This window comes from Myotis davidii, unplaced genomic scaffold, assembly GCF_000327345.1.
Source record: "Myotis davidii unplaced genomic scaffold, ASM32734v1 scaffold10, whole genome shotgun sequence".
Lineage (NCBI taxonomy): Eukaryota > Metazoa > Chordata > Mammalia > Chiroptera > Vespertilionidae > Myotis > Myotis davidii.
In genome coordinates, this window is record NW_006283544.1 from 4280520 (window position 1) to 4292101 (window position 11582).

Consider the following 11582-nt stretch of genomic DNA (forward strand, 5'->3'; position numbering starts at 1 on the left):
GGGTAGGCTAGGGGACTGTCTAGGGCGGGGGGAAAAATGGACACATATGTAATACCCTTTGTAATAAAAAAAAAATTTTAAAAAAAAGAAAACCTGATAAAATACTTTTGTAAAAATATTTTAACACTGTAAATTAATATGCTGAAAAATATTTAGAAACTGGCTAAGTATATCTACTGGTAACAAGTTTATTTTCAGGATATAACATTAATGCAAAAAACTGCATAAGTATCATAGATTTTTCCATAATCTACCAGTTGAAATAAGACTGTCTAGATTTTTCCATAATCTACCAGTTGAAATAAGACTGTCTCACAAAATTAGAAGAGTTAAGTACTTTATGAGGTGTATGTGATATGTTTTATTGAGATCATATTTATCAAAAGATTTAATGACAGGAATATAGAAAAGGAAAGTTAGTGTATAGGATGGCACACACAAATGGCATCAGCAATGTCAGCTATATTATAAAACATACACATACCCATTACTTAACACCACTGATTAATTCCCTAAGGACAGAATTTTAGAAAGAATAAAATAAGTAAAAACACAATTACTGCCAGACTAAACTGCTCTGATTCTATGTGTTTTATTATCTGTCTCATTACATTTCTAAATACTATCTATTTCTCTACTTTCTTTATGGATCTCAGTTTTTCCCCCTTGATATTTTTTAAATGCATTGTAAAATCAATTTATTTAAGATGTTATATATTTATGAGTTTATTTGTATTTCATTTTATTGTGAGAAGTTAAAAAAATGTCTTCCAATATACCAGTTCTCAAAAAGAAAACTTGTTTTTTTTAATGTAATTACTTATTTACTTAATTAATTTTTATTGAGTGTATTGGGGTGACATTGGTTCCAAAAACCATACAGGTTTCCAGGTGTACAACACAATAAAATACCATCTGCACACTGCCTTGTGCAGCCACCACCCAAAGCAAAGCCTCTTTCTGTCCCCATTTATCCTTCCTTTGCCCAAACAAATACACTAATATGGAGCAGCTATCCATAGTGGACTTTTATTAGAAAATCTTGGAAAATAATACAACAAAATTTCTTCACTCTCTTACCCCAAGTTGGGTTCTCAATGAAGTTTCTCATTAACACTCTTTGAACATTCACACCCATTCATAAACAATACCCCTCCCAGACCAAATAAACACCCTTCATTCATCATTTCACTTGGTATAGATGAAATAAGTAGTTAAATCAATACTACAAAATTTAGTATTAATGTTGGCAGCAATCATAAATTAAATAGTGATTTAGAAAATGAAGCCTATTTTCTATCTCTAGAAAAAGAAATGTTCTCTTAAAGATGCTAAATACATCCATTTAGTTATTAGTCAAGGTTGTCCAAGGGAAGTTTTTTTGTTTTTTTAGATAACCTACAAAATAATCATTAGGTGGAACAATAAAAGTTAAAATAGAGGAACAAGAGTGCACTTGACAGACTAAATAGTCTTTATTTTTTGCCTTGAAATATCTTCTTCTTATTTACAACTTTCCTTAGGGAAAATCAGTCCTTGTTGCACATTCTTATTTAAATGTCCTGGAAAATGATTACAATACTGGCTATCCACCAAATTGACTAGTTTATGCTCATAAAGATGGAACTGTGCTTTTATAAATCTAAGATCTGCCAACTGTTCTTAGTTAATGTTCTGCTCTTTCTTATGATCTTCTAGTATTTTTCTTTAAATATTTTATGCTCTTGACAGAACTCCAATAGTGCTTGCATGGTTTGATGATGTTTTGTGTTTTCAAAGTCATTTACAGTGGTTGATAGATCATGATCCCCATAAATACACATTTGCAGTTTTGTATCCATTACTGTGTAAAATTAGAATTTGTTTTCAGTGTAACCCTTCTATCATCAATGATCTTTCCTACAATTATTACTAAGGAATTTATTTCCTTTCTGATATTCGCTGAAAAACAGTAACTATTTAATTAAATTTATTTGGGTTATATCCTATATAATAAAAGCCTAATATGCTAAGTGTCCAGTTGTCCACTTAACCAGTCAAAGCATGATATGCTAATATATGCTAAGGCCACTCAACTGCTCGCTATGACGTGCACTGGCCACCAGGCAGATGCTCCCATGGCTAGGTTACCTTGCTGCTAGGGTCTGGCTGATCGGAACTGAGAGAGATGGGCCGGACATGTCCTGGAGCCCTCCTGTGATCCCTCCATGGCTGGCCAACCTCCTGTGTCCCTTCCTAGCCCCAATGATGCACCCTCTTGCAATCTGGGACCCCTTGGGTGATGTCAGAGAGCTGGTTTCAGCCCAATCCCACAGGTCAGGCCAAGGGATCCCACTGGTGCATGAATTAGTACACCAGGCCTTTAGTTGGTTAATAAGTTGGTATAGATTTCAAGTGTACATTTCTATGATACATGATCTGTATATCGCATTGTGAGACCACCATCCAAAGTGAAATCATCTTCTGTCACTATATATTTGACTCCTTTACCTTTTACTATTCCTAAATTAGAAACATCTTATTCAATAGTTATAAACTTGCCGAAACCGGTTTGGCTCAGTGGATAGAGCGTCGGCCTGCGGACTGAGAGGGCCCAGGTTTGATTCCGGTCAAGGGCATGTACCTGGGTTGCGGGCACATCCCCAGTGGGAGATGTGCAGGAGGCAGCTGATAGATGTTTCTCTCTCATCGATGTTTCTAACTATCTCTCTCCCTTCTTCTCTGTAAAAAATCAATAAAATATATTTTAAAAAAATAGTTATAAACTAGAACATTTTAATAGCATAGGACAAGATTTGAGATGAATGTAGTAGGCATTTAATCTCCAATGAGGGTGGATATATAGATATCAATATAGATATATATTATGCTTTCATAAGTACTTAAATGATTGTTTCCATAAAGTAATTTAAATTACAAGAAATTTAAACTCATTTTGATAGTGATATAAACTAATAATCTAATTTTTCTATTTTAAAATCATTATCCAATCATATTCTTCAATTTATTTCTTTCAGTAATCTTTGGTCCCTCATTGTATGGATGTGTTTATGTTTTGTGGAGTCTTTCTGTGCAATTCTATAAAAAATACAAAAGAGAAAACAAAATGTCTCTCAAGACCAGCTCAGAGTCAGAAACCATCCTGGCACTTATTGGCTTCAAGTTTTGGGAGCATTTCCTATCTTACCAAGTCTGACAGCTAAAACATACTGTTCACGGTGCCTGTTAAAACCACAGATAGCAGCTATTATCTTGTGATTTTTTTAAAAAACTTCAATCTCACTCATTTCTACCCTGCTTTCCCAAATCTAAAACAAAACGAAAACTCTTTCCTTTAAAAAGAATTTAACATTCTCATATACCTGCCCCCCCCAAAAAAAATTTTTTTTCTTTGAACTATTATGGTTCTTTGAAATTGCAAATATGTCATTTCAGTTGAAAGATATAAAAATAAAATACAGCTTCTTTAGAAAGCAAGGATTCTGGACTTGGCCCTGGGTGATCAATAGTATTCTGCCCTTGGGTGGACACTCACCTCTTGTGTAAACTGGAGTGTTTCCTGCCATGTGTGGAAGGACTTGAGAGTTTGAAAAAAATAATGCATATGAAATCCCTGTCCCTAAAAAGAATGAGCGTAAGCATATGGAACAAATCTTCACTTTAATTTGCAGATGATATGAGAAAATCATATACATGGCTTTGGACAGATAAATTTATTAGTTTAAAAGATCCACAAAATGTTTAATTTATATATTACTCCTCCCCAAAGGTATGCATACTCTGGTAACATGGTAAAACATATTTTTATATTAAAAATATTAATAGATTCTAATAAAAATATTTTAATATTCAAATAATACATATCACTCTTAGTTTTAGTGTTTACTACATACATGCAATAATTAATGTACGTAACAATAATTAACAAGTAGTGTTTGAGATACAAAGGCATTTTTATCTTTGTTGAAATGTAAAATTTTGTAGAATCATTAAAATATTTGTCTCAAAGTGTCCAAGAGCCCAAGTGTCTATTAAATAACAAGAAAATTACCTATTACTAATTGGAGTTTCTGTAGTTTAATAATTATTTCAAAACATAAACAGAAATATGTGTAGTCTCTGTTAGATGTCTCGAACAGCAGGGCAGTTATACATTTTTAAATAGTCATTGACGTTCAAACCAAAAGTTGATAGCGGGCTCCTCACCCCCATGGATGTGTGACTGAGAGGTAAGCTTGGCGATCAGCAGTTCTCACTATAGACTCGGGCTATCATTTGGCTTAGTGTTAGACCCTGTGGTGGCATAGTTTGCAGCTATATGCACTTGCCACTTTGCTTCATAGGCTGCACAGGGACTGCATTCCAACTGAGAATGGAACTGCATACCAAAGTAAGTGCTGGCTTCCCTCTTGATGAACAATGAGCGATACATGCTCCGCACTGTGTGCAGGTAGAGACGGTGTCTTGACTAAGTGACAAATCATTCTCCCTTGGAGTATCTTTATTTTTGTATAAATATATTATATACACATCCACAAGCCTCAGTGAGTAGTTAAGTTGTTATAGATAGATCCCTGTAGCTCAGTTATAAACCAACACTCTTTTCATTACCAATGAAAATGACATTTTGAATTCCTGGTACAAATTCCATTAGAATACATTACTAAAAGTAGCTTCCAACTATATTATTGACTTGCAAAAGACCGCCTTCATTAGAAGAATATACCTGGCAATACCTAGTCCCACTGGTGGGGTTTAATAGTTCATAAATTAGCAATTGTCACTGTTTTGACCTATATCATTTATTTTTATTGCATTAAAAATTCTTGGCTTGTCGGTATAGGTCATTAAACATTTATGCACTTAACCTCAGCACTAAAATCCATGATTCTTTGGCAGTCCCTCAACAGACTACATAGCACTTAATATTTTTGTCCTCATAAATTGGAATATAATTCAGTAATATAAATCACTTATCTAAAATTGATCTGACTCTGGAAGCTAACAAATTAGGCACCTCATTTAAGTAGGTTACTGCCTAATATATCAGAAGATTTCATTCATTTTCATGTTCTAATTACATTAATCAGTTGCATCCAATAATTTTAAGTTAGATTTCTATAAATTATACCATGTAGAGAACAAAATTACATCCATCAAATTATCAAGAGACCTAATTTTATAAACTGGTGTGCCAGAATTATGTCATAGCAATTTTACTTAATATGTAATTAATACTCAATTTTAAACTTGCCTACTTAAATTTATTTTTAAAGGCTTTACGGGTTCAACAACAAAGAGAAATGCCTTAATAAAACTATCTGGACATCACATTGCACCTTGTAACATGTATATAGTTAATCCTCAACCAAGGGTATTTTTTCCATTGTTTTTTACAGTGAAAGGGAGGGAGGGAGAGAGAGAGAGAGAGATTAACAGGTGCCAGGGATGGAACCTGCGGCCTAGGTACATACTCTTTTCTGGGAATCAAACTGGAGACCCTTCTGTGTGTGGTCTGATGCTCTAACCACAGGGCACACAGGTGAGGACTGTGTTTTTTATTTTGATCTTCACCACAGACCGATAATTTAGATTGGAAAATATCTTGATATTGGGACAAGTAAAATGAACAACATCCCTTGAAAGTTTTAAATGTCTTTGCCAGCCTCTGAAACCTCTCTTTACTGCTCTGGAAAGTTCTTCATTCTGTATAGGAGTCTGCAATGTTCCTTTCTATTTTAATCAGAGCTGCACTTGTCTAATTTCTATTGCTGCAAAAGGACTTGCAGGAGCAGGCTGCAAGAATGGATACTGGCCACTTAGCAAGAACCCTCAAAGATATATATTTTGGAAGAATCAGTTCTAAATATCCTGGAACCATCTTCTCTCGTCATTCCCAACAAATTTTACTATTTGACTTTTTTCTCCTTTCCTTATTTGGCTCCTCATTTGTTATTATGAATTATCTTCCTTTCTTTTCCCAACAGCTAGATTATAAACTGCTTGTTGGAAAGAGTAACTTTCTTGATATAAGTAAACTGCAGAGTCTAGACATAATAGGTACTCAAAATTAGTTGTTGCATTAAATAAAATACTTTCCCAACAGATGCCAGATAAAATACCTGACTTATTAATAAATATTTCCCCCTCTTTCTTTCATGGTCTATGACTTCACCTTCATTTTGGGGATATTCTATGGATTTAGAATGTTCTTAACCTTGGTTTTTCTACTCTCACTGTGAAAGAAATAAAGTAGAATTGCTACTGCTGCTTACCATATAAGATGTGAGGTTGTCAGTGTCCAAACAACAATGGTTGTTTGGATAGGTAGAGGGAATAGCCATATGGTGAATATTAAGATGAAGTTTAATTTTTGTGTGAAGCAGTAAGTGAGACCAAGAACACAGGAGAGGAATAAATGAACATCTATATGTTTATTAAGAAGAGTTTGTCATAGCAACTTTGGATACGTTGTTTATTTTCTTCTCTTCCTGAGAATTGGATTTTAGCAAAATAATATGCAGAGCAGCAAATTTGTATGAGAGGATGTAATGTGGAAAACTGCTGTTTAATAATGGGGCAAGTGCTATAAATGGCGGAGAGGCTATAATTTGCTGTGGACAGAGTAGCTATGCTACACTTTCCCCATGATGAAACGTTACTTCTTCTCTGCTGAACTTTCTGAGAATGTGGATATTTTTATGCCAGTAAGGCATGCCTTGTATTCCCAACCTCAATCCCCTGGAATCTCTCAGACCCTAATTTAAGACACGTTTCCCTCCATAGGGAACATACCTGATTAAGCAGGAGCACACGCTGCAGTGAGGCCTCAAGAAGGGATGTGGGAACGTAAAGGCCTCACTCACATAGCACTATAGTATCCACCCTGGTCCAATTAGAGAGAAGCAGTTTTTACTGAAAGGTTTTCTTTCTTTGTTTTTAGGGAGGGAGGTAACATCAATCATGGAGTCTTTCTTAATGCAATTGAAATACATTTTTTACTTGATTTTGTTTACTTCATAAGAAGTCATTGGGGCAATTCTCTTTGCCGAGTGTGGTAAGTCCATAGTTTACTGAACAGGTCACGGAGAAAGGATACCCGGTTTGGGGTGGGAAACTAAAACTATGTCTTTGAACTCCTTATACTAAGAAAGTCAATCTTAGGTTTACAACTAGAAGCAGAGAGCATTTTGTAAACTTATTAGAAATAGCTGTCTTCCTTAGCCTTTTAGTACTAAGTATGACTTAGAAAGACGGCATGAACAAATGTTCACTTAGATATTGCAAATGAGGTATCTGAAATAAGAAATTGATTGCCTAATACTGGAGATAGAATATGAAACATAATATGTACACAAAACGTTATATAAACCCGAAAGAAAAATATTTAAATTGTGGTAAGCAGAATTCTGAGGATAATTTCCCTTAGAATCCCACACCTGGGTTATTCACGGAAACATAGACCTTGGTACTGCTAGAACCAAACATTGCACAGAGAAATAAGGTTATTGATGGGATAATCTGACCATAAAGTGGGAGATTATCCTGAATACTAGGAATTTTATCTCAGAGATACTATCGGGGAAGTCCAAACACATGCCTGACACTTGTCTATATTCAATAATAATCTCTTTTATCTAGTTCTCCTTGTTCTTTTTGAAATACTTGAAACTATTAATACATATTGCAATTCTTTCTTTGTTTCATTGCTTTTTCCCTGACCCTTTCCTATCTTTTGGAACACACCCTTTTTCCCTACTACCTTCTATTCTTTGCATTTTTCTATTCTTAAAACTATGCTTTATAATTAACTTCTTATTTTGTCCCATCTATCTCTCATAGATTTCCTTGGTTTCATGCAATTCCATGTATTTAACTATTACCTCTTCTATGTACATACATACTTTGCACATTACAGAAATAAGCAAAATTAAATTGACACATCTTTAATTTTACTGTTAAATCTAGACATACATTTCACCTGCCTCTTCCAAATTTCCCCCTAGATGTTCCAGCAGCATCATAATTCAGCATGCCCCAAGTTTCTTTTCCAATGCAATCAGTTCTTTACCTTCCAATATCTACAAATGGAACTCTCTTAAGAAAAATGACTAGATTCCTTTGAATGACACTTGATGCTTTAAGAATTTCTCTCTATCCAATTATTTTTAAATTGGTGTAGCATCTACCTCTACCACAGCTCTCATACATAATTCGTCCTTTCTAATTATTATCTTACAAAGATTACTGCAGGCCCTCTAAATATCTCCATATTTCTTTAACTCATCCTGTATAATGTTTTAGCTTACTGAACACGTCACTGCTTTTGTCCCTCCCTTGGTCAAAAACTTTCCAATGACACTGCATACAAATTCTCCCTCCCCCAATTTAGCCCTACCCACTATATCATTTAGAATTTTTCTTCCCCCTACTTCCTATATAATCATCCAGGTAAACCATTTCTGTGGTTTCCTACCATTAGACTTTTCCAAATGTTATACTCTCCACCAGGAATTCCAACCCGGTATCATCAGCACCTGGTCACATTTTAGCTTTTCTCCATGAATTTCCTTTTAATGTCAAGGCTAAATGAAGTGGGGCAGGCGAGGGGGGGCATGCAGGCAGCAGCAGATCAATGATTGTCTCTCATCACTGATGTTTCTATATCTCTCTCCCGCTCCCTTCCTCTCTGAAATCAATAAAAATATACATTAAAAAAAGGCTAAATGATGCTTTTTTAAAAATCCATCTATATTCTTTAATGGCACTTGCTTTACTTTGCATTGAACTTTCTCCTGTTGATACCTCATATTCTCTTACCAATGTGTTAGTTTTTTGATAAAGTAACTGTTATTATGCTATATATCTTCATATCAGCCCCCAACAGATACCTTGCTCCAAATAAATATTTAAAACATGTTTAACTATTTAATTTGTTGAATTGAAAGAACTTTGTAGGAAAAAAAAAACCCTGCTAAATTTACCTTTACAATAAAGAATACATTTACATTCATCTTTTAAAAGTATTTTGCTTTTCTTTGAATGAATGTGATAAGCCACCTATTCACTTACAGTATTCCATACAAATTTCAGAAGCACTGCAGAAGTGACATAGCTATTGACGTGTTTTGACTTCCTGCAAAGTGGGGGAGGTTTATTTTTTGTCAATTATTTCTAAGGAATGAGCATTCTTTCCTTGAACTGGCTTATGTGTGCTCTAACAATTCTAACACAACCTGACACTAAATGGAACAAAATGGCAGAATAAACTAATATTAGAAAAAGACAGCATGTTTCCGTTGGGCTATACACTGGAACTGGTTCACAAATAAAATGCAGGAGCTAGAGCGCCCTTCCCACAGCGTGCTATTTAGTTTGATAACCACTTATCACTTTAGCGGAAACTTTTCTATAAACCACTGTAGAGCATTAGAGCAGGAGCGCATACACAATCAGCACAGCCAAAACACACACAACTTTACCCTTCAGTCAGTCTTTTAAAGGCCTTATTAATTATCTTAATTCCTCACATGTCAATTTTGCTTAGTTTTCATTAGTTTTGCCATATATATATACATATATATATATATACCAGATCAACTGGTCAGTGGGGTATGGGGCCTGCAAGCAGGTGTCGCCAGACCAGGCAAGGCACATGCCAGCGGGCTGGGGGAGGGGATGGTGAAGGGGTTGGGGGGCAGCAGCAACCAGTGGTGGTGGGGCAATGGGGGTTGGTGCCATCCCCTGATCGTGCACCTGTTCAGCTCCCACAGAGAGAGGCCAGGGGTGGCAGCAGCGGCAGGGTAATTCAGGGCAGGGCCGCCCAGAACCAACCCTCAGATAGGCCTGCTAGGGTTGCCTCCTGCAGAGGGAGGCCACCAGTGGCCATGGCACAATTGGAGGATTGGCTGGCCGCTCACTGCCCGTGCCATCCTGGTTGGCTCAGTGGTCACCTCCCACAGAAGGAGGCCAGACTGCAGCTTAGGCCTGCTCCCTGCTCCCCTAAGCCATCAGTAGGACATCCCCCAAGGGGTCCCTGATTAGAGAGGGTTCAGGCTGGGCTGAGGGAATCCCCTCCCCCACCCCCCCATGCACAAATTTCATGCACCAGGCGACTAGTGTGTGTGTGTGTGTGTGTATATATATAGATATATATATAATTTTTTTCACAAATTCTCAGAATATAAGGTGCTCAGGTTTCACCCGAGGAGTAGTGAATGTTCGGAGTCCAACTCAGCAGACCTGAGATTCTGAATTGTTAATGAGCTCTCAGTTAATGCCAATGCTGCAAACATAACGACTGAACTTCAAGAAATAAGAAATTACACAGTTAAAAGATAAAAAAAGTTAATTAAATTTAAAAAAAATCCCTAAATCACCCTCTTGAGATAAGATAAAATTGGATACAATTTGAAGGAATAGCTATAAAATTAATGTATCTCATATTTTAGCATAATATAAATTTCTCTATTTGGAAAGAAAGTGTACTTATTGAGTGATCCTTAATGCTAAGTATACATTATAACTCTGTGGTGAAATTTGAAAAATTAACGTGGACTTTTGCTCTGTGCATGATGAAGTAACAGGGGCTACATGTAACCTTTAATCTTAAACAATCAGAAATTGGACAAAATATATGAAATAATAGTTTTCAGTCATTGTGCAAAAGAAGCAATTGCCATGAACACCGAGCAAAGGAGGACACATGAAGGGAAACTTATGAATGTTCCAATTTTTGTCAGGAAGCACGTTCTGCTCTCTGGAGCGCAGATGGGTGCATAGGTGACCTTTGTGGACTTGCTGAGTTAAGGCAAGAGACTGGCATTCAAAAACCTAGGTGGATGGAAGTCCTGTGAAAGGTGTCTTACTATGAGAAAAAAATGCACCGAAAAAGAACTCAGAACTCCAGACATTTGGTTTGGGGGCAGGCGTTGGAGGGGAGAGAGAGGTTAATTTTTGTTAGTGAGTGAAAGAAAAGAGAGAACTACATGAGGGAAAAGAAATATATTATTTGAGAGTGAACAGAAAATTAAATACCACTAAATGTTTGAAGTAAAGAGAGAGGAAAAGGGAGGCAGTAAAGTTTACTAAATCCTCCATTTTCATGTAGATTCACTAGGTCATCATTAATGTTAAAGAAGGTGGGGGAGGCCAGGGGATAGTCAAGGGTGGGGGGAAAAAAGACACATATGTAATACTCTTTGTAATACTTTAAGCAATTTAAAAAAAATAAAATAAAATGAAGAGAATACAAAAAATGAAATAAAAATAAAGCTTGCATACAAATTTTACTTATTTAATAGCCTCATGAGAACACATATATGGAACTCTATGCTGCCAGAAACAACCAAAAAGGATAAAATAGGGATGTCTAATAAGCAAATTGTCTTACTTGAAGATATATTTGATTCAAGTTGGACCTTCTCTTATCCTATCCTTTCTAATAATAGACAAACATGGTAATTAACTGTACCTCCGAAACTCTTCCCATTGGCTAATCAAGGAGATATGCAAATTAACTGCCAACCAAGATGGCGGCTGACAGCCAGGCAGCTGAAGTGATCCTCCCAGGAGCTGGAGTG

The 11582-nt window shown here is 35.9% G+C and overlaps 1 pseudogene; it reads right to left on the minus strand.

The window, feature by feature from the left end:
* The window catches only part of LOC102775284, a 38614-nt pseudogene that overhangs the window by 26404 nt on the left and 628 nt on the right, over window positions 1-11582 (minus strand).